The sequence below is a fragment of the Leptonychotes weddellii genome, chromosome 3 (genome assembly GCF_054177405.1).
Source record: "Leptonychotes weddellii isolate Sample4059 chromosome 3, ASM5417740v2, whole genome shotgun sequence".
Lineage (NCBI taxonomy): Eukaryota > Metazoa > Chordata > Mammalia > Carnivora > Phocidae > Leptonychotes > Leptonychotes weddellii.
This window is the reverse complement of record NC_138371.1, coordinates 97,641,006-97,664,474: the sequence shown is the minus strand read 5'-3', so window position 1 is coordinate 97,664,474 and position 23,469 is coordinate 97,641,006.

The following is a 23,469-nucleotide window of genomic DNA, read 5'->3' as shown; positions in this document are numbered from 1 at the left end:
TGGGACATGTTATATGAGTAATTGACATGTTAATTCCAGCTTACGGTGTAACATAAATGATTCTAATAACTGGACCTGTTCCATGCACAGTTGAAGTCAAATATATGTGAAACATCTGTTAAGTTCTGAGCTCTCTAGTCAATCCAAAGCTCAGAATAACCTCTTTACTCAATAAGCAGATGGCACTAGTTTGCTTAAGAGAGTGGTACACAAATGGTCCTATTTTGACTGTGATTGAGACAAATTGAAGAAACTGTTAATATTAGCTCAAAAGACAAGTGATCACAGCAACAAAAATAGAATATGCAAACATCAAATTTCTCTAGTTAGATTTAAAATCTAAACGAAGCAAGTGAGAGATGAGACATCCATGAATTTCTCAGGTTATTAAGGCAAACAATAGAAACAACATGCTCAGGCACTTAAACATGCTCTTGAAATTATCCACTAATGATCATTGGCACTGGGAGCCCAATTCTTGTACTGTTTTGTTTCTGTTTTTTATTTTTAATTTTCTTCCTTCATAGGATTGTAACTCAGTAGGGAAATAAGAGGGTATGCTTTCATTAACTTTAAAAACACTTACTGAGTGGAGAAGAAAAACCCTAAATTAACCCCTTGTAAGAGCAGCAGGGTTTTTGTCACATAAAATTGGTTTTCAACCCCGATTGCACCACTTTATAGCTGCCAGACCTGGGGTGTATTAAATGACATTTCTTTTCTCACTCAACTACTGTAATGTTTAACATGGAACAGAGGGGAAGAACATAAACTTTGGATTAGGAAAGACTAAAGTGTGAAGCCTGTTTGACTAGTGACTTGGGAAAATAATATACTCTGTGGAGCCACTGTTGTAAAAAGAGACAATAAATCTGGTAGAGTTGTTCTGAGCAGTAAATAAACTATAGGAATAAATCACAATGGTTACTTCATAAACCAACCCTTTTCATCTCCACTTAGTCCCTCCATCCCATCTGATCCCTCACCCAAACTATGCTGTTCCCAGAGTGAGCTTTTATCAAAGGGATCTCAAACGGCATGTGTAAATGACCACCCCATGGCCATGGGTCCTCTGTTCACACTGTGTTGGAGGAGATCACTGGCAGGTGATTCCTCTGTGTCTAGATATGAAATAATCATCTATAAATGGATCTTTATGTGGAGGAAGATCCAATTGGACAAATTACTATTGAACAAGAAGATATATCTTTCTTTGAAAAAATCTTCACACAACCACAGCCACACAAACATTCACAGAGACTTTAGGAAGAGGATAGTTAAACTAGCACATAAAAAAATATTAGTGTGGATACTAGGGATGCATGCGTGAACAAATGGGGAAAGAATGAGGCAATAGAAAAAGCAGGATCTGCAGATTTGAGGGCTTACATTCTGTCCACACTTCTGTTGTATGTTTCTTCAGTACCCTCTTCTCGTGCCTCTTGGGCATCCTCATGTTCACATGAGTCCCTTTAACTTCAACACCAAGGCTGCAAAGTGCAAACAACATTCCACCACCAAATTACTCTGTGTCTCCTTGCACTGTTTCCATGTTTACATTTCTTCTCTGAAACCTCCTTCACTCTAGTGCAGGTCTGTTGTCTGTTATTATTATTAAAATAAAATAATCCACACACAATTTATTTCCTCATGAGAATGAGAATGATGTCTTTCCATTAGGTACCAAGAAAGCAGAACTCAGGAAGAAAGAAATAATTTTCCTTAGTTATTATTGCTGATCAGTACAAGCATACTGAGTGATTGACTACTCTCTGTTGGGCTGGATGAAAAATTGAGATGAGAATTGTTACTTTCATGATGATTCCACGGACTTCGGACATATGTACACACAACAAAAAAAACCAAGTAACAATACCAGGCAATGTAACAAGATAGTAACAGAATGAACCATGGTTAACTGTTGGATAAATGGCATAGAGATAACACTTGCTTTAGGAATTCATAAAAGGAAGAGTTCTGATATGGCACAGACTGGTCAAAACAGATGAAATTTGAACAGGAGCTTTTGGACAATTTGCAGAATGATGAAAAGTTGGGGAGTCATCCCAGTTGGGAAAACTACTTGAGCAAAGTTACAGTAGCCAGAATAAAGAAGTTGTCTCTGGGGGCAATGCCTTCAGGAGAAGCAGGTTTGAGAAACTAGGCGAAAGAGAAAGGCTGGTGTAGCAGCCAAGGATGTGCATGCCAAGCAAAATAATTTGTTGTAAATAAGCAAAAAATAATTTATAAAATAGGCAAGGAGGAATACAATATTAATATATGGGTACATTTAAAAAATAAATTAGATTTTTAGAGCAGTGAAACTATATTGTAAGATAGTGTAATGGTTGTTACATGAACTTATACATTTGTTAAAACACAGAACTGTACAACACAAAAAATAAAAATTAATGTAAACAATGAATTTAATTTCCTAAAGACAAATCAATATTGATTCATCAATTGTGAAAAATATAGCACACCAATGCAAAATGTTAATAATAAGGGAAACAGAAGGCAGAGTAAGAGAGGATAAGTGGGAACTGGCTATAGCATCTGTTCAATTTTCTGTAAACCTAAAACTACTTTACAAATATACTTTATTAATTTAAACAGAATTATATTTATAGAGGGAAGTCAGCATCTGATAGTCCATATAACTTTTCAAAACATTCTATTTCATATAATTCTAAAAATCTAATCAGAGTCATGTGACCATTCTGTAGCTTCAAAATTATGCCTGGCCCACTCCAGATTTTCTCTCCTTCACAGAGTTTTGCAAACTTTTTATCTATTTTTTGGGAATTCCCTTGATTTTTAGACTAAGATCCTGCACTTAACTGATCATTTTGTTTGCTTCCATGAGTTGTTTTCTTGGTTGAATTACCAAGCTACATGGTGTCTTTTATTTGAGGGGGGGCGGTTGTCGTAATGTGCGGCCTTTTCCTGATTTTAATAACAAACTTACATAATAGTCCTGGGATTGTTTATAATCTCTCAATCTAGAAAAAAAATTAATGAACTATACTGAAATTAAAAAAATGCAAAAAAAAAAAGGGAAAATGAAGGTGGGGAAATTGGAGGGGGAAACGAACCATGAGAGACTATGGACTCTGAGAAACAAACTGAGGGCTCTAGAGGGGAGGGGGATGGGGGATGGGTTAGCCTGGTGATGGGTATTAAGGAGGTCACATACTGAATGGAGCACTGGGTGTTATATGCAAACAATGAATCATGGAACACTACATCAAAAACTAATGATGTAATGTATGGTGATTAACATAACATAAGAAAATAAAATTTTAAAAATGCAAAAAATATTATTAATAAATCATAATAGATTTTCAAAAAAATAATAAAAATAAATTATTATTGCCCATCTAGGGTGTTGTTTAAATTTATATAAGTAGATACTAATTTTTTTGTGTTAAGGCATTATTTCATACTATGATGTTTTAAAAATGCATCTTTCCTTTGAGTCCTAAAATAAAAGGAGTAGTTTATACCTTGGTGAGGGATTTCTGTAACAGATTGTTTTCCACAGGAACTTTGTTATGCCTTTCCTTGAAAAGTGTTATGGTGTAGCTAATAAAGGAACAGGAGAGATGGGAGGGAACATTAGTTTTGTTTTCCTGTTGTAGTGAATTATTATAAACTCAATGGTTTTAAACAACACAAATGCATTATCTTAAAATTCTGAAGGTCAAGTGTTCAAAGTGAGTCTTAGTACAGGGCTAAAATCAAGGCATTGGCAGGACTTCATTCCTTCTACAGGCTTTAGGGGGAAATCTGTTGCCTTGCTTTTTCTACCTTTTGGAGGGAACTCATGTCCCTTGGCTTGGAGCTCCTCTCTCCATCTTCAAATTCCATCACTCCGATCTAAGTTTTCATTATTGCATTGCCTTCTTTACTTTGACCTTTCCTGTCTCTCTCTTATAAGGACCCATGTCATTATATAGAGTCAACCTGAGTAATCCAGGATAATCTCCCCATATCAAGCTCTTCAATTTAATCACATATTCCAAGTCTCTTTTTCCAAGTCTCTTTCTGGGAATTGGATCCATGGATATCTTTGTGGGTTCAGTATTCCAGCTACTACAGAGGGCTACATCAGAAAGTGAGTGCAGATGACTGAGGGATAGAAGAAGAGAGTTGGGGAGTTAAAAGATAGAAGGGAATCCTGAAAATGGGAAAATAAAGACAAAATGTATCAATAAGCCTAAGTACACACTTAATGTGGAGGGTTTATTTTTAATGAAATCTATGTTTAAGAAGATTCTTGCAGACCTGCCATTTAAAATATACAAAATATGGATTTTTAGGTACCTCTATGGTGCTTCCCTGGCAATTGTGATAACTAATGTGGAAATTCATTTTCAATTTTAGTTTGTCATGCAGCTCTACAATTTGTGAAGGATTTGTAGGAGAAAGTACTAGATAATGTGATTTGACTATATTATGCAAATGAGCCTTTCATTTCCTGTCTATGTTCAACTTATAAACAGAAAAGTTACACATTACTTCAAAAGATTTAGTGTAAATTTTTTTGTTAGTTTTCCCCAACAAAGAGATGATTATATTAAACATGATGTAAGTAAAGTTTCTATTCCAAAATATCAGGGTTACTAGGAAGTTGCTATTTTGAACAAATGGTGGTGCTGTTTTATGTCGGACAATGATTTTGAGTGGAGAGACACAGTTAGGTTGGAATCATGCCTTGGCTACTTAGTAATCATTTAATTTGAGTCTCAATTTTCTCTTTTAGCAAATGGGTATACTAATGCCTTCCATATTAGTACTTTTGATAATAGATGAAATAATATGTAAAATGCACCTGAGATATAATAGTAGCCATTACTCATTGACTGATCCCTCATGGCTCAGTATATGGCAATTAGAGTTAAGTAAATACATAATATTCATTCATCTAAAATCCATTACTGGATATCTGCAATATGTTGGGAATTGGGATGGAGCTGGCGAAACAAAGAATACTTGTCATGAGAAAAGGGCTCAGTTTTTGCCCATGCTGAGCTCCTAGTACTTAGCAAAAGTAGGTTTTCATTTAGTGTTCATTTAATTAATCCATGGATGAATAGTATGCAGCTTGTTCAGTCAAAATTCTCATCCTCTTCTTACTAAGGTAAGGGAAAATAAAATGACATAAGTGGTTATAACAAAATTAGAAGTTTGTATTTCAAAGGAACATTGAGAACTTTGGGGACCTAGAAGGGAACAGTTACTGGGAGAAAACTCTGATTCCCTACCAGGTATTAAGTTGGAGAAGTGCATTCCAGAGAACTGGAACATTATATGTGTAGGAAGGAGAGAATGGAGATATAATCTGAGAGATAAGGGAGATTTTAAAAGTTTTACACTGGACATCAGAACAAGAGGCAGAGTAGACAGATCCAAGTATCCATCTCTCCATCAAAGAGACAGAATGAACTATAGAACTAACTGTTTCACAATTAAGGAAAACAAGTCTATAGTATCCAAGTGAATTCTGAATCTAGGGAAAGCCAACTTTAAAATGGTAGGAAATTTGTGGCATTTTTACTTGTCTTTGCCCTACCCCTTGTCAGGCTCACAGTGATCTTGAAGAGGGTGGACCACAGTCCCAGTGTGGCACCCTGGTCCCTAGTTCCTCCAGGAGCAAAGCTGGCCTCATTTGCAAGGAATTAAGGTTCTGTTTTGTTTTTATCTTTCTAGTCTAACCTGTCTAAAAACTACTAGAAAGACTGATGCTAGGTGCTCATATCCATTTTACATAACTTAGAACTTACCCAGGGCAGAAAAGCACCAGGCATTTCTTGAAAGTATTGTAAGGTAAGCAAGAAGCTTATAGCTTCCTAGTGCAAAAGATCAGGGTTGAGGTATACAATAGAATGCCAAAGGCCTGGAAGAAAAAGCTGGAGAGACAGTTTCTTTGAGAAATTAGAACATTTAAAAGCACCCATGAATAGTGGGGAATTAAAACAAAACCAAACAAAAAAAACATGCATGCCCAATGGCAAGACGCATGTTTAGAAAAGACCTAAGGACACGGTAAACTTTCACGTCTGGGGATTTCTAAGCAAAGTGCAAGCAGTAAATGAAGACAAAGGCAGACTTATAAACAATTTGGCTAGGCACTGAAGGAAAGCTCCAGCATAGAAAAAAGCTGTAAAGACTGAGAGAAGTTTTTGTTTGTTCATTTTTGTTTTCCTTCTTTCTTCCTTTCTTTATTTTTCTCTTTTATTTTTTCTCCCTCTCTTATTTGCTTTTTGACTCTTAGTGTTTGAGGAAATTTCTCTTAAAAATGAGCAGACATTGCCGACACCATACCAAAGAAAACAAACTTAAAAAAATAGTTTAGAAAAGTCACTAAATAAGAAGAACCTATAGAGAACAATAAAAACAAACTGTAAGATTTCCAGAATTATATTATAACATCCAAAATGTCAAAGACACAGATGTAGTGAAAAGAAGGGCCATATGCACCCCAATGTTCATAGCAGCAATGTCCGTAATAACCAAACTGTGGAAAGAGCTGAGATGCCCTTCAACAGATGAATGGATAAAGAAGATGTGGTCCATATATACAATGGAATATTACTCAGCCATCAGAAAGGATGAATACCCAACTTTTGCATCAACATGGATGGGACTGGAGGAGATTATGCTAAGTGAAATAAGTCAAGCAGAGAAAGTCAATTATCATATGGTTTCACTTACTTGTGGAACATAAGGAATAGCATGGAGGACATTAAGAGAAGGAAGGGAAAAATGAAGGGGGGAAATCGGAGGGAGAGATGAACTATGAGAGACTATGGATTCTGAGAAACAAACCGGGTTTTAGAGGGGACGGGGAGGGGGATTTGTTAGCCTGGTGATGGGTATTAAGAAGGGCACGTACTGCATGGAGCACTGGGTGTTATACGAAAACAATGGATTGTGGATCACCACATCAAAAACTAATGATGTATTGTATGGTGACTAACATAACATAATAAAATTTAAAAGAGTTAAAAAAAAAGAAAAGAAACTTAACATCTTTAGTCATTAGGAAAATGAAAATCAAAACCACAAGTAAGTTCCACTTTAGCAGTAAGAAAGCTTTAATTAAAACAAACAAAAGGGGGCGCCTGGGTGGCTCAGTTGGTTAAGCGACTGCCTTCGGCTCAGGTCATGATCCTGGAGTCCAGGGATAGAGTCCCGCATCAAGCTCCCTGCTCAGCAGGGACTCTGCTTCTCCCTCCGACCCTCCCCCCTCTCATGTGCTCTCTCGCTCTCTCTCATTCTCCCTCTCAAATAAATAAATAAAATCTTAAAAAAAATAAATAAAACAAACAAAAGGGAAAATAACAAGTCTTGGTGACGATGTAGAGAAATTATAATCCTCATACATTCTTTTGGGGGATGTAGAATGGTTTTTCTGCAGGAAACAGGTGGTTCCTTGAAAAGTTAAACATAGAATTATCTGACCCAATATATGTACTCCTGAGTATATATCCCAGAGAATTGAAAGCAGGTACTAAAACAAATACCGATGCACACATATTCATTGCCCAACATGGGACTCAATCCCAGGACTCCGGGATCATGACCTGAGCTGAAGGCAGACACTCAACTGAGTGAATTACCCAGGCATCACTTTGCTGTACAAATCTTGATGCTGTGTTACCTGACACAAAAAGATTTATGAATTATATTTTCTTTGTGATTTCCCACTTTTATGAAAATAAAATAAACCTCTTTCAGTGCTTTAAAAATTTCTACTATCTACTATGAACATTTTCATACTTGTTTTGAGGATTTTGTTGCTTAGCTTTATTTGATATATTTTCCCATCTTTTTTTAACCATTTTTTTAAATTTTAGGTATATCACTAAAGAAGCACATATATTATCTTGTTTTAAATGTCCCTAGATGTGCTTCCTTCCTACAAAACATGAGTCATGGAAATATTTAACACCCATGTCCATGAGAACCCGGACTATAAAAAATACTTTACTGTAAGTACTCTACCCTGCAACAAGTGAACTGCTATACTAAGTGTCATGACTAATGTAAGATATTTGTTAAAACTTTAGAAAAAACAGTGTAAAAACATTCAAAACCCTCATCTGGGAAAACAAACAAACAAACAAACAAACAAAAAACCTCAGAAAGTGATTGTAATGTTTACTTTGCTACAACATCCCTCAATGAGGAAATCTTTAAATTCCATCCCCAAATGGATTTGATATTCTGGTTTAGCTTGGGAGAATATCTCAACAAAAGGACATAATCAGCATATTTGTTAGAGGAATTCTGTCTACCAGATGACTTGCATCTTTCTTTGTATTTCAGATATGCTGAGTTCATTTGGCCAATGTATGCTTTGTTTTGATTGCCTTGATATCCCTGATACACATACTACTGGAATTTTCTATGAGAGAATTATATTTCTTCACCTTGCTTGAATTATACATGGACATGGACATATTGCTTTGGTCAATAAAAATTAATAGAACTAACATATACCACTTCTAAGCAGAAGCTATAAGTTCTATTGCATCATTGAATATTTCTTTTCTTACCATATTGATCTGTCCCAGATTAAGGCAATTCTATTAGGTTACATACCAGAATGAAGAAAGTATACAACTAACAACTACCCTTCATGCACATGTGATATGATAAAGAAATGCATTGTTATATGCACTGAGAATCTATCTGGTGTTGGGTTTGGTTTTGTTATGCAACTTTGTCACCAAAGACTGAAGTCAATACAGAAATCATTACCATAAAAAAGGTTTTACTGGTAACAACAAGAAGTAACAACTACAAAGTAAAATATGTAACTCCTGTTTTAAGGCCAGAAAAAGGCATGCTGAAAAACCAATTATTGGAAACTGGCAAAAAGACAACTCACATTAGGAAGTGGCAAAATATTTGGATATCACTAGCAGTACTGTGGAAACCATTTAATGTACTAAATAAATGTGTTGGTTTTGGTAAAGAGTTCCCCAACTCAGTTATAGACATGACTTGAATGCTATCAGTTGCATTGACATTATTTTTTTCAAGAAACAGAAAAACTCAGAAAAAAATTGGCACATAATTAAGCAGATATTACCAGGAACACAGACTTTAGACTTGTAGACTTGGAAGATGGAACTGATTTTCATTTACAATTGGTAAAAGATAAAACTAGGAATGTCCTTAAGCAACAAAGTAGTATTAAAACCAAGATTTATGTAAAGGACCAAAGCAAATGTATTGTAATCACAACTGTTGTTAAAGATATTTGAATTTACGGAGGGGGAGATGAACCATGAGAGACGATGGACTCTGAAAAACAAACTGAGGGTTCTAGAGGGGAGGGGGTGGGAGGATGGGTTAGCCTGGTGATGGGTATTAAAGAGGGCACGTTCTGCATGGAGCACTGGGTGTTATGCACAAATAATGAATCATGGAACACTACATCAAAAACTAATTATGTAATGTATAGTGATTAACATAACAATAAAAATTTAAAAAAAGAATAAATCCTAGATTTTTACTTAAAAAAAAGATGTTTGAATTTACTAATATTAAAAAATCACTCAGAGGGAAAAAAAAAGGCAAACAACTAACGTGTGCCTTTCTCATAGAATTTTGATATATTCAATGTTCCTGTAACTAAACCTGGAGAGCAGATCTAGAAAAGAAGTAGCAGTAAAACAGTTACCACATGGAACAGACTGGAAGGAATAAAGTAGACAGAAAATGAACTAAGCTTTTGAATCTTGCTTTGCTCAGTGAACAAGTATGAATCAAAAGATATGTAACATTTAAGACTCAATTGATGGTGAAGTCACTGATTTCTTATGGAGAAGATACAGTCTGAGAAAGCTTCTTATCCACCTGCTCTTAATGCCCTCTTCAGATGGTCCAGAGGGGTAACAGAAAAGGAAAGTCCTCCAAGCAGAGCCAAGAGTCATGAAGTACAATGAGCTAGAGAGAAGAACTAAGGCTTAATTAAGAAACATGACCATCTCTAGTGACCCTTTAACATCTCCTTATCAAGATTCCATAAACACTATGGGCCAGTGATTTCCATGAAATTCGCTTTGTTTATTTTTATAATGAGAGTGGTAAATATAATTATGCTACCTGTATTTCTCCACTCTATGTTGGTGGATGAGGACCTAAAACTAGAAATCACAGAATATTATTCAGCTATAAAACAGAATGAAATCTTGCCATTTGCCGCAAAATGGATGGATCTAGAGGATATAATGCTAAGGGAAATAAGTCAGAGAAAGAACAATATCATATGACTTCACTCATATGTGAAATTTAAGAAACAAAACAATCAGAGTTCGAAAAAAGGAGGGAGGCAACCAGGAAATAGATTCTTAACTATAGAGAACAAATTGATGGTACTGAAGGTGAAATAGGTGGTGGGGATTAAGGAGCGCACTTGTGATAAACACTACGTGTTGTATGGAATTGTTGAATCTCTATATTGCACACCTGAAACTAATATAACACTGTATGTTAACTATACTGAAATTAAAATAAAATAAAAAAAGACAAGGGCAAGTAAAAAGAAACTAGAAACCACATTTGCCCTAGACTGAGATCCTGAACTTTGAGCCAGACCATATGATTGTATAACACTATTGGATCACTATTGGAGTGAAAACTCACTTCAGAAGAGGGGGTGAGTAACATTTTCTTGTGGAAGTTGAATACTTGTGTTCAAGAAGATGGGCAGTTTTACATTTCATTAAAAATCCCAAGAACTCTTTAGTCCTCTCTAAAAGTGGATTTTAGCTGTTAACTATTGTGTGTTAACGTTTGTCTTAGTCATGTGCCTTTTCCCATGGGTCCATGGATTATGATTGGAGAAGACACAGCCTACTTGCAAACAGATGGTTTAAGAGCTATTCTGTGGTATCCTGTGCCATCATAATAGGAAGTTCCAGAGAGGTTGTTTCATTAGCCTGGGTTTCAAGAGGAAGAAGTATGAGGGAGATGTGATGTGAGAAATAAACATTTTTTTGAAAGTCCATGCAGTTTGAGGTTATTGGTACTAGAGCACAATGATGTGAAATCTAATCATTACACAAGCCCACCATAGATCTAAATTCATTTTATCTGTCCCAAGAAAACATAAATCATTAAGAAAATATCTTTGTGATTTTTAGGAGAAAATGATAAAGTAAGACATCTTTATTTCTTTTATCTCTTTTAAAATATTCTGAAAAACAAAGATTATAAAATTTTAAGAAGAAAGATAAACCAAATAATTACATGGCTACAAACCCAAATTGTGTATCACTCCACAAGTAAGTACTACTTCTCTGAAGTCAGCTCACTGACCATTTAACTGATAGACACGGTCTGACTAGGTTCAAAGGCCAGGAGAAAGGGGAACGGCTTCACTGAATATGGTGGAATATCTCGGGAGACATGGAATTAGAACAGAAATCGTAGGATGATGTCATAAATTGACTGACTGTGACCTAGCCTCTTAGTTGAGGCAGAATGGCAGAGAAGAAACTTGATGGAAGAGAGAAATACTGATGGTCAGAGTGCAGTGCAGAGAGTCTGAAATTTAATATCACAGGGAACAAAGTTACACTGGAATAAATACAGTGACTATATATGAGGTTCAAAGTGGAAATGAAAAATAGCAAACATATAAAATTAATATTAGATAAATTGAAGATACAAAAGACAGAGACAGGAAATTTAAGATACAATTAATACTTTTGCTAAACAGAATGGAGATAATTGAAGAAAAAAGATATATCTAATTAAATCACTTCTTCAGTCGTCTAGCTCTGCTGGATTCTGTTTGTTGGCTCAAGGAACATTCTCTGTATCAAGGGAAAAATGGATTCAGAAGATTGAGCACCATGTCCTGGTGAAGTCATTGAACTCAAAACATATAGATACCCTCATGTAGGCATTCCAGCAATGGAAGCAAATCAGAAGGAAAATCATGTTGTCATTGTATAGCCACATACCAACACCCGTTTATGGCATAAATTGCGGTGATGGTTTCACGGATGTGTACTTATCTCCAAAATCATCAAGTTGTACAGATTAAACAGCTGTAGCTTTTTGTACATTAACCATTCCTTAATAAATTGGTTAAAAATAATACAATGGGACAATTTCTACAAGGTTCTGAGGAAAAGTAAGACAAGTGACTCTAATATTACATCTGAGCAAGTTTCATTTTAATTAATATAAAGATTACAAACACACTTGTGTAATAATTTAAAATTTCAAGGAAGTATATACCAAGAAGATCTCTGCTTGGGAAAAAAATAAAGTTAAAACTCAATCCATCTGTGAATTGAGTCAAAATTAGTAATCTGAAAATGAAGAGTACTATTAAAAATGTTTGGTAGTGGGTGTTTACTTCCATTAAATGAATATCTAATATGGCTACCTCATGGATTATAAAATGTAAGATTATAGATCACTATGTACAGATGGATAGATTTTAACAATATAAAAAGTAATATTTTATATGACAATATCTAGATATAAGGTGAAAGAGGAAGGAGGGATTACATGTGCACTAGTGTCTTTGCTTAATAACAAAAAGTCAGTGGATATTCTATGTGAATAAGACATGTTCTTTAAAATTAGCATTAACTTTAAAAATATTTATTTCTTTTTTTATTTTAGAAGACTATTTTTACGTGACTGGATCTTGAAATATTGAGATATCTATATAAAGTTCAGTATTTCCTTTTCCTTCAGTTCTTTCTGGAGTTAAATTCAAATAAGATTAAATATATGCTTTATTTGAATAACATATAATACTGGTTTTTAAATATTTAGTCTGTCTTTTTATTTTATTTATTTATTTTTTAAGATTTTATTTATTTGACAGAAAGAGAGACAGCGAGAGAGGGAACAAAAGCAGGGGGAGTGGGAGAGGGAGAAGCAGCCTTCCCGCTGAGCAGGGAGCCCGATGCGGGGCTCGATCTCAGGACCCCGGGATCATGGACTGAGCCAAAGGCAGTCGCTTAACCAACTGAGCCACTCAGGTGCCCCATTTAGTCTGTCTTTTTTAAATTAAAATTTTTTTCTCTCCCTCTCTCTCTTCATTCCCTCTCTCCCCTTTTCACTCTCCCCCCTTTCACACACTTTTTTCTCTTTTGCTTCTATTTGTGTGTATATATATATGTGTGTATATATATATATATATGAGATACTGGAATAAAATGCTCATGAAATGTAAGAAATGGTTATTTCTGAGGTAGTAATTTGGATGATTTTTATTTTACCTATTCACTTTTCTGTATTTCATTACATTTTGCTTTTTTTTCTATTACAATGACTATGTATTACTTAAAAATCAAATTATACCTCTAAAATGATTTGACTGTTCTGTAAGAAATGAAGCAACAAGATGCTTTGCCAAATCTTAGGATGCATATTTCTGTTCTGGGCAGCCCCCAGTTAGCAGTGCTTCATTCCAGGCCACCGTGGGACCCCACATTCTTCACCAGTACAGTAAGGCTTAGGTGAGGTGATTTCTGAACTATTTAGGACTCTGTACTCTGTAGTTCTAACTAGATTCCCAGTGACTTGGAGAATTAAATCATGGTTGAAATAATAAATAGAAAATGTACTTTGGAAATTATAAAAGACATGAACTGAAGCTTAAATAAAATTTTGTGGCCACATTCCAAAATTTATATTATTATATTGATTGAGAGAACATATGAATTGCACTTTAATCAGTGCCCAGTGCACATTAAATTGACCTTGGATCCATGGCCAGTATCAGAGTTCAGATCTTCATCAATTTGATTCAGCAGGCAGTGAAGAGCCAAACAAAGAAGCTATGATTGTGCTTGAAGGCTGGAATTCATTATATTTTCCATAAAAACAATTTTTGAAGTAAGATGATGGTTTTCCTCTGAATTGTTTCATTAAAATTTGATCAGAGAGAAGAATGTTTCTATTTAACTACAGAAAATGTAATTTTGGCTTTCACCCACAGAGAAGTTTTCCACAGTGTTGTTCATAGTTGTGGAGAGCACTAGTGTGAATTATATGTCCTTGTGAAGTGCTATTCCAAAAGTACAGCCATGAGGAACAATACAATATATTGTTCAAACTTATTTATCTTAGAAAAACTACCTATTGGGTCAAATCATAGTCCATTTATAATATCTGTTTGCATGTTGCTTCTTGTAGATGTCCCTGAATATTTGGTTACATTAAACATCAGCTGTGCTTAGTGTAGGACCCTTCACCAGTTAAAAAATGTCATTTCCCAGCTAATCATTCTTGTTCATTAAATATTTGGGCTTCCCTTCTATAGGACTAGAGGCACAATAAAGGCTCAACTTCCTTGTTTACTTGTATTTCGGAGAGAGGATTTGGCTATGGTATTTAGTTCTATACTGACAACATAGTCTAACCTAATTTTTTTTTTAAGATTTTATTTATTTATTTGAGAGAGAGAGAATGAGAGACAGAGAGCATGAGAGGGAGGAGGGTCAGAGGGAGAAGCAGACTCCCCGCTGAGCAGGGAGCCTGATGCGGGACTTGATCCCGGGACTCCAGGATCATGACCTGAGCCGAAGGCAATCGCTTAACCAACTGAGCCACCCTAGTCTAACCTAATTAATCTCAATTTTTTTTTTTTAAGCAGACCATTTTTTAAAGTCTCAAAGGACTTCCAAACCAATTTTATGCACGTTATCATTTCTACCAACAAAACATCATGGAAAGTAAGATTAATGTTATTTAAGAAGAGCAGGAGAGAATTCTGCTGTTGAAACCATTATCAGTGAAGGAACATATTTCTCCCTTGACTATATCTCACACAGGCTAGCAACAAATCACAGTGTGTTTAAAAAATAATTTAAAATAATAAAGTAAAACACTCCCATGTTATGATATGGAACGAACACATAAGATTAAATTAAAAAAAAAAAAACAAAAACACACCTCTGTTAGGCTTTTTTTTTTTTTTTTAAGTTTGAAACAGTTCTAATGATTTGTGGTTTGAAATCTAAAACTTCTTGAACCAAATGATATTCCTGTAAGCCAATTATCACATAGACAAAAACACATCAGCAAAAAACAAACAAGAAATGGAGTTATGGTAGACAGAATATTGTTTCCTTTCACCCCTGTCCCCTGTGTTACTCCCCAGATTGCATTGTTATATGGAAAAAAAAATATCTAGGTGGGCTTAATCTAAAATAATGAGTCCTTAAAAAGAGATGCAAAAGAGAAAATTGGAGAAATTCAAAAGGTAAGAATTCCATTCATTATTGCTGGCTTTGAAGATGGGTAGTACCATGAGCCAAGGAATGGGAGCACGATTTATTAGGGAAGAGCAGCACTAGGGCCAATAATCAGCAAGGAAATGGAATCTCTGTTTTGCAGCTGCACAGAACTAAATTCAACTTGAATGAGCCTGGAAGTGGAATTTCCTTCAGAGCTTCCACATAAGAGCCGGATGTCCAGGATTACTGAAAGAATGAAAAGGAAAGGGAAAAAAAAAGAAAGAAATATAGAATACATAAAGAGTCTTATTTCTTTTTTTTTATTTCTTTAAAGATTTTATTCATTTATTTGACAGAGAGAGAGAGAGAACAAGTAGGCAGAGAGGCAGGCAGAGGGAGAGGGAGAAGCAGGCTCCCACTGAGCAGGGAGCCCGATGCGGGACTCGATCCCAGGACTCCGGGATCATGACCTGAGCCGAAGGCAGCGGCTTAACCGACTGAGCCACCCAGGCGCTCCGAGTCTTATTTCTATAGCAGTCTCCAAATCACAAAACTATAGACTCAGAGAGTAGAATAGGTGTTACCAGGGGACCAGGACAGGATTGGGGGGTGGGAAATGAGGGATGGTGCATATATAAACAGGTAACATGAAGAGTTCCTTTATGGTGATGGAACAGTTCTGAATCCTGACTTTCCTTATAGTCACACAAGCCATGGGGAAAATTGCATAAAACTAAACACACTGACATGTACTCACACAATGTATGAATGGGTTCATATAAATAATGGTGAAAACTGAATAAAGTCTGTAGTCTAGCTAATGGTATTGCACTAATATCAGTTTCCTGGTTTCCATATTGGACTATAGTTATGTAAGATGTCACCATTGGGAAAGTTAAGTGAAGGGAAAACTGGGCTCTATGTATTGTATTTTTGAAACCTCCTATGAATCTGTAATTATTTCAAAAGTTAAAAAAAAGAGAAAAAAATGAATAGTCCATTACAGTGTAAACATATTCATCCTCCAGTAAATTTCTGAGCTAAGATGAATCGCAAAGCTGATCCCATCTCAGAGTTGTGTAGTTCAATAACAGGTTGATCTCCTATGCAAGAACTTTTTACTTGACCAGCTACATTATGAGGTTGCATGAACTGTGTTAACTGAGTCCTCCTACCAATGATCAGATGTAGTTACTAATATTTTTAGATTACAGAGAAGGTATCTGAACCTCAAAAAAGTGAGATTGAACCCAGGCCAATGGGCAGAGGACTTTCCTTTGACAAATTGCTGCTACTCTAGAGAGCAAGGGAGAAAAACTAAGGATAATGTAGGGGAATTAGGCATATATAGCTTCTTAGAATTCCAGGGCCTTGGTAACTATATAGAAGATTTTGCCTCTTCCTTTCCTCAGAATAGAGATGAAGAAAAACAAGACATTTATGGGAAGTTCATTGGTCTCCGATGAACATCTTATGCAGTAGGGCTTAGGTGAAAATAGTTTGGCCTGACATTAGAATATCACATTTACTCATAAAAATGTCAAAGTAGGTCAAAATAACCTTTGTATTTATTACTTATTGAGTTTAAAAAAAGGTCCTCATAAGGTTCCTGACCACCAACCGGTTCTAACTTGAATTTTTATTAGGAGTTCTATAATATGCAGATTCATGGATAGAAGAATTTTCGAGCAGAGTCTTCTCACATGATCTCCACTATGCTTTTCACATGGTTTCCTCCAAGAAGACAAGTTTCTACAGACCAGGGTTTGGGTTCTGTCTTCCTTTGTAGTCTCAACTAATGGCAGAGACTTGCCTGTCCAATGCATAGAGGGCACCTAATGATGTGCAATAAATGAATGTTGACAGAAACACCCCACCTCAAGTACATAAGACTTTAGCATTGCCTTTAGTCAAAACTCTGACAGAGAATTAGGATGGCAGCCTACTGAAACAGCAAAATATATACAAATACATGTTTAAAGGAGAAAAACAAATGAAATTGAGTGTTTAATTTAATTACCCCAAAATTCAATATGCCTTTCAAAAAGAGAGGTGAGAACAAAAGAAGATCAGGAGATGTAAAGGGAATTTTGTGAAAGTTCATTCTATTTTTATTTTCATTCTATTTTCCTAGATTTATTCCATTTTTAGTTTCTAGAGTGAGAATGATTTGACCAACCATGAAGAATTTTTAAAAAACTATTTAAACAAATATTTGCATTTGGAACACGCTACTTTTAAAGGGAGTTGATACATTTAGATGTATGAATATGTCTAAGAAGGAAATATAAATTAATAGGTGATAGTTACAGTAAATATTATTAGGGGAAGCCAAAGGTATTTTGGAGTTAGGTCTGTCCATTTTTAATTTGACATCATGGAATTTAAAATAACTTCCATCAACTATTTTTTGTTTTCTTTTTCCTGAGACAGAACATTTGGCCTCTGTTCAGATAAAGGAACAATGCCAGCAATCTCCCTTATAACAAGGACAGAGAGCTTAACAAGATGGAGTCAGTTCAGGCTTAAAGTATCTGCTGAGGTGAATGTCATGAGAAAAACCAGAAACCAAAACAAAAGTTAGAAAGGCACCTGCCACAAGACTCACACTTATTCAGCCTGCAAAATTGGTTTTGTTCTTCTATGCCACTCAGCAGATTTCTTGGAGAAAGGGAAGGAGGTGAGGATGTTCTTAAAGAGACCATTTTACGAAAAGAGACGGGGGCGGGTAGTATTTTATGAGGTTAAATGATAAAGCATCATAAAAATTCAAGCATTTTTTTATTTTTGACATTGATAATTTCGTATGTTTCAACTTATAGCATAAAAAGATGATGAAATGGGTTCCAGAAAGTATGATTTTTTTCTTAGAGTGTAGCAGGTACATATACAAAACACTTATCATCTCATTATTAGTTGAAAAACATGAGCATTTCAAAAAGAAACATCTAAATTCACACATTGGATTAGTATGCTCTGCTTCCTGGGGCCAGAATCAAGGTCTGACCCTCAAAAAATTCTTCATGCACAGGCTACATAATGTGTATAAAATATAGTGTCTCCTAAGTTTCTCATGGGGGATCACTGCACCATTCACTAGTTCTTTTTTTTTTTTTAAGATTTTATTTATTTATTTGAGAGAGAGAATGAGATAGAGAGCATGAGAGGGGGGAGGGTCAGAGGGAGAAGCAGACTCCCTGCTGCACAGGGAGCCCGATGTGGGACTCGATCTGGGGACTCCAGGATCATGACCTGAGCCGAAGGCAGTCGCTTAACCAACTGAGCCACCCAGGCGCCCCCATTCACTAGTTCTTATTAAAATCTTTTTCCTCCTGATCCCATCTTAAATTTTCCTTTCATTAATTTCTTCCATTATGCCCAGTCATGCCCAATTTTATGTGAATATATGTGCCCCGCTCTTTAAAAATAACCTCACCATTTTTATTTTAGAAGAATATTTTATTATAACACTTTTAAAAGGGGGAGCTTTGTACTCATAGCCAAGTGGCAGATTCATATTAATGTTTAACACCTATTCATCATAAACAACTTTTATTTTTAGTATGCTAAAATTTAATTGTTAATTAAAATTTCAGTAGCATATATCTTGGGAATCTGAAATTCAAGAAGCCTGATAACGTAAATGATTTGATGTAAATGTGAAAATGGAACAAGAGGTCAGACATAATTTATCACTGTCACAACTAATCTTTGGGGTTGTTAAATGAGTGATAAGAAAATCAGGGACATTTTATTTACATGGATCAAAATAATAGCAATGTTAATAAGCATAGAAACATGTTTTTATTGCTCTCATCTTTTAAAAATAAACTTCCCTTCATCTTACTCTTTCCAGCTATTGCCCCATCTTCTCCAATCCATTCAGTTTCTTCAAGGACATGTCCGCAGGTCCTGTCTCTAGTCTCACTCCTGTATTTTCTGTTGAACCCTCCTCAGTCAGGAGGTCATCTCCAGCACTCCCCCAAAACTGTTCCTGTGGAGATGCCTATGACTCCACATCACTAAATTCAATGTTTACTTCTGTCAGCAATGTTTTACACTATCTACCATTTTCTCCCCACTTCAAACACTTTTCTTCACTTGATTTCCAGGATACCATAATATGCTGGTCCCCCCATGCTCCTGCCAATACTGGCTCCACCTTTTCAGTTTTTTCTTCATTCCTGATCATTAAGTGTTGGAATTCAAGACTCAGTACATAATCCTTGTATCTTTCCCTCTTCCATCTACAATCACCTCTTGATTTTATGACTTTAAATATATTAATATATTCTCATAGCTTCCACATGTATGTCTCCATCCCAGGCTTGTCCCTTGACTTCCAGACCCTATATGCAAATTCTCATTCAATATGTCTATATAATATGCCTAAAACATGCTGTCCTGCTATCAGCCATCCCCCCAGACACACCTTTCTTACAGTCTTTTGCAAGTCATTTACTTATTTTTTTAAATAATTTTACTTATTATTTATTTGAGAGAGAGAGAAAGAGCACAAGCAGGGGGAGCAGCAGAGGGAGAAGGGGAAGCAGACTCTCTGCTGAGCAGGAAGCCCTACATGGGGCTCAATCCCAGGAGCCTGAGATCATGACCTAAGCCAAAGGCAGACTGACTGAGCCACCCAGGCGCCTTGCAAGTCATTTAATTGCAACTCAAAACAGACCTTGTAGTCAATTTGGATTCCAATTTCTCTCATACTTCACTTCCAAAACATCACTAAATTCTGTCAGGTTGCCTTCAAACTATGGACAGACTCCAGTGACTTCTCATCATTCCCACTTCTATCACTGAGGTCCCAAACATCATTACCTGTGCATTTATTTGTTGGTGTCTGGCCATCCACTTCTATCTTTCATTTATTTTCAACACAACATCTGTATCTAGTTTGTTAAAAGATATGTCATCTATGTCGCTTCTCTACTCAATATTTTCCTTGATTCCTCCTTCTTGGAGCCTACACTAACCTCCTGACTGGGAGGAAGGCCTCTTTCACCCTCCATTACCTCTCTGGGTTAATCACTCACTGTTCTCCCTCTCAGTTCCTTCCCTCCCACCACACTAGCCTTGGGTTCTTCTTCCAAGAGGTCAGGCTTACTCCTACATGAGGATCCTTCCATACATTAGTCCTACTGCCTGGGTCCTCTCATCTCACCACAGGCAGCACCATGGCTTACTTCTTTACTTCCCTCAAATCGTTTCTCAAAGCTTACCTTAGGAGTGAGGCATCCCCTGACCACTCTCAGCAAGGTCTCCTTGTCTTTCCCCAGGCTTTGTATCTCTCTTTGTTGTTTGTGTTCCTTAGCACATCATGGGTATTTGAATTTTTAGTTTTATCTTCTGCTTTCTCCTCTAGAATTTAATCTGCATAAGAACAGATTTTCTGCTGGTTTTGCTCCATTATACCCAGCACAGTGTTCATTATCTAGTAAAAACTCAAGAAATACCTATTATTTAATTAATTGATGAACAATAGTTTACTATTATTATTGTTGTTGTTTTTGTTATTGTAAAAGATTCATAAATACAAATCATAAACTTATTTCTACCCTAATACCAAAATAATATTGAACCATGGGAAACATCTGAAACAATTGCTCAATTAACTTTGCTTAACACACTTTTTATTTAGCAAAACAAACTGATACAGCCAATCTATGAATAGACAACCTTCACTCATTTATTTCATTACCATTCAGTCAATGCATTTATGCACCATTTGACATTAATAAATTGAGTATAACTAACTTTTCTATTATAATCATTACTGACATAAATGATAGCATATGAAGAAACCAGCCTAAGAAATCACAGAAAGCAATTTGGGTATTTGCTAGTTTCAAAATTTAGATCATTTTTTTTAGAGTTGTAAAGTAAACTAAAATTTCTTAGTAGTTTCCTAAATTTAATTTCAATATACTATGCATTGTTGTTGCAAATCTGTATCACTCAGAAATTTTCCAGAACTCTCAATATTTCAATTTTTTCCTTTAGCCTAAATATGTGCTTAGTCATTGTCAACCTTCACCAAGTTCCTTTTTTGCTCCTAGATGATGTTACTTACTGTGAAGACTATTTTCTGTGGAAAATTGTATAAAATAAATTTTTGGTGAAGTTATGACTTTATGGATTCAAAAGATTTTGAATAAATTTAATAATGATGGAATAATTTGAAAGTAAACCTAATTGCTAAATTTGATATCATTTAATAGAGTAATACCTTCCCAAACTGGAAATCAAGTTGGCAGTGTTTTACCATAATTTATTTTCAAATTCCCTTTAAAAGTTGATTTTATGGCTGTGAGAAGTGGTAATTAATAATTATATTAAATAGCTTAGTAATTGAAACTGTATGAATAGGAGAACAACTGAAATTTGCTTGGTTTGGTGTGTACACCCTGAAGGCACTTAATATTTAATACTTTTAGCAGTAAACATCTTAGCCAAGTCCTCCTCAATTGCCTACCTGGCTGGTCACCATGCTTTTGTAAAAACGTATTTCGTATACTTATTAGAAAGTTTCCATTAACAAATTATATATGAAAGTGCAGCATATAGATAGAACTGTTAACTAAGGATCCCTATTTAGCTAGTCTTCTCACTCAAGGGCCTGAAATTTACCCACAGATGCTAGTTAGATCAATTCATTCGGAGTCATCTATGTGTGATAATGCCCGGAAGAGTTCTTACACTTGGCCCTTATGAAAGCATGGATATAGTAGGACAGACTCTACACACTATTATAAAACAGTACATTAAAACACTTGTATTTTTTTTTTAAAGATTTTATTTATTTATTTGAGAGAGAGACTGAGAGAGAGAGAGCAGGAGAGGGGGGAGGGTCGGGAGGGTCAGAGGGAGAAGCAGACTCCCTGCGGAGCAGGGAGCCCGATGCGGGACTCGATCCAGGGACTCCAGGATCATGACCTGAGCCGAAGGCAGTCGCTTAACCAACTGAGCCACCCAGGCGCCCCTAAAACACTTGTATTTATTAACATTAATATAATAGTATAAAATATACACATAGTATATTATAAAAGACACAATTTACATAAATAAAATACATTTTTCTCTTTCTGTTACCACGTCTTTTAAAATTATTTCTTTGAATGTATCCACACTGGGGGAGATTTAGAGATGTATAACTTTGGGGCGCCTGGGTGGCTCAGTCGGTTAAGCGTCTGCCTTCAGCTCAGGTCATGATCTCAGAGTCCTGGGATCGAGCCCCGCATCGGGCTCCCTGCTCTGCAGGAAGCCTGCTTCTCCCTCTGCCCCTCACCCTGCTTGTGTTCCCTCTCTCACTGTCTCTCTCTCTGTCAATTAAATAAATGAATAAAATCTTTTTAAAAAAAAATAGAGATGTATAACTTAAAGTCCAGGCCATATGGTATTTATAAACTTCACTTTGGAGAATTGTGAGAGGCAGCCCGTTAGTTGCACAGAAGTAGAAACTGAGAATCAACTACCACACAATGAAGGAAAAAGCAGGTTGTGCTTAAGATGAACAATGAATCATGGATCACTACATCAAAAACTAATGATGTTTTATATGGTGACTAACATAACATAAAAAAAAAAAAATGACACCATGGGCCCAGAACACAAAGAATGATGTTCCACTGGGGCTCCAAATTTAAAACACAATGACAGATACGGATGGTACCCATAATTTGGGAATGGAGCTGGTTTCTTTTTAGGCAACTGTATGATTTAAGGTTAATGGTGTCGGTGATTATGATTTGCCTGACAAACACTGGCTGTCTTACAATGGATAACATCTTAAAATCAAGTAAACAAAAAAATAGAAGTTATATTTCCTACTTATTGTCTATGTAAGCCCAGAAACTATTTTCATTTACTATAGCTCTCAGGCCTGTTTTTCAGTATTTCATCAAGTTTTATGGAATTAAAATCTAATACTGAGTTTCAAAGTCCCTGGAATTTTTCTCTGGTTTCACTTTAAGATTAGATCCTGAATGAATAAACACGACTTCTACTTTAAAAGTTTCAGTACTTGATGCTATTATGTTATATTATGGTGTATTTACTCTGTAATAAGAACTTTTTCCCAATTCATTCTTATAGACCTGAGCACCTAGGTCTCAACAAATTTTTGAGAGTTATAACTATGGAGTCTGAACAGTCGCTTCATTCACTGTATCTTAAGAATTTCATTATACTTGTAAAAGTCAAAGGAAAAGTAAGTTCTTAATAAGCAATCACT